The 1,499-nt window shown below is 46.1% G+C and overlaps 1 long non-coding RNA gene across 1 annotated transcript; it reads left to right on the top strand.

Moving 5' to 3' along the window:
* Nucleotides 1-837: 837 nt before the first annotated feature.
* On the top strand, nucleotides 838-1,283 carry LOC143720400 (uncharacterized). Its single transcript, XR_013196544.1, has 3 exons — nucleotides 838-973; nucleotides 1,046-1,100; nucleotides 1,216-1,283. It is a non-coding gene; the product is annotated as an uncharacterized LOC143720400 (long non-coding RNA).
* Nucleotides 1,284-1,499: the final 216 nt, after the last annotated feature.

Below are 1,499 nucleotides of genomic sequence, written 5' to 3'. Positions count from 1 at the left end.
TGAGCTGTCGCTTGAAGAAGTGGCTTTTCTTCATGTTCAACGTCAGGTTGGCTTGGGTAAGTCTATGTAGAACCATGTTGAGATGTTGAATGTGTTGATCTAGTGACTTTGAATAGATGATGATGTCGTCAATATAAACAAAACAAATCTTCCCCCTCAAATCAGACAAAACTCTCTCCATCAGACGCTGGAAGGTAGCAGCGGCATTTCTGAGCCCAAAAGGCATTGACTTGAATTGAAATAGCCCCTTGGTGGAGATAAAAGCAGTTTTTTCCTTACTCTGGTCCTCCATCTCCACCTGCCAGTATCCAGACTTCAGGTCCAAGGAACTAAACCAAGAGGCTCCTTCCAAGGATTCAAGGATGTCGTGAATTAACGGCATTGGATAAGCGTCAGCCACTGTCTTGCTGTTCAGCCTCCTATAATCCACGCAGAACCTGTGAGAGCCATCAGGTTTGGGGACAAGCACCACAGGTGAAGACCACGGCGAGAAAGAAGGTTCAATGATATTGTCTCGCAACATCTGATCTACATGTTCCTCTATAATCTGCTTCTTAAGAGGAGAAACTCTGTATGCCCAGGATTTTAGGGGTATGTCATCAGATAATGTGATTTTGTGTCGTACTATTGAGGTTTTACCCAGGTTGTTGGAGGTGGTGCGTGGCCAGGCGGAGCTCAATTTCAACAACTCCTCCTGATTGTCAGAGTCCCACGTAGTGCTCTCGGGGAAAATGGACAAGAGTTCTGGAAGTCTACCAGTGGATGGTAGGGCATAGTATAAATTCAGCTTTGCAGCCCTATGAGGAAGATCTTGACCAGCCGGGATCACAGGACCTGTTGGAATCTGCGATGGCAAGAAAGGGTAATAGTTGTTTCCTTTTTCAGATCTTAACCCATATCGGCCTCTTCCCACTTCTAGGACCGCTCCAGTGTCCCTCAGGAAATCCAGACCAGCAATAAGAGGAAATGCGAGGTGAGTGTCTTTTAGGATATAAGTATCCAAACTGCAATCTTGGTCATGCCATTGAATCTTAATCCTTTGCAGATCTCTGGACTGGTGAATCGTGCCGTCCGCCATTATGAACCTCTGTGGACTGGAGGTAACAACTGAGGGAATCTCACCTTTCAACTGTTTCCACAGGCTTTCTTGCATTAAAGTGTAAGTGCTACCTGTGTCTAATACAGCCTTCACTTCTTTGCCATTCACCCTTACAGGCACCATCAGGAGAGAGGACATGGGATGGGGTTGTGCTAGTGTTACTCCAGCCAGGTTTTTTGGAAAGGTACGTTCAGCAGATTTTTTGTTGGTCTTTTCTTTGCTGCTCTGAGTACTGACTTTTTGCCAGTAGTCTTTGGCTCCCATGTGATCCTTTTCCACCATAGATCCAACCTTCACCAGCTGCTCAACCGAGTTGACGGTTCCCCTCATACATCCCGCAACCCTGGGGTTGATGTTGTTAAGTATTCGATTTACTAAGTCCTCCTCAGATATCTCTGGC

The sequence above is a fragment of the Siphateles boraxobius genome, unplaced genomic scaffold (assembly GCF_051911475.1).
Source record: "Siphateles boraxobius isolate OS27281-9 unplaced genomic scaffold, OSU_SipBor_1 65, whole genome shotgun sequence".
Lineage (NCBI taxonomy): Eukaryota > Metazoa > Chordata > Actinopteri > Cypriniformes > Leuciscidae > Siphateles > Siphateles boraxobius.
Note: the sequence above shows the minus strand (reverse complement) of the source record. Positions and strands in the feature narration are given on the sequence as shown.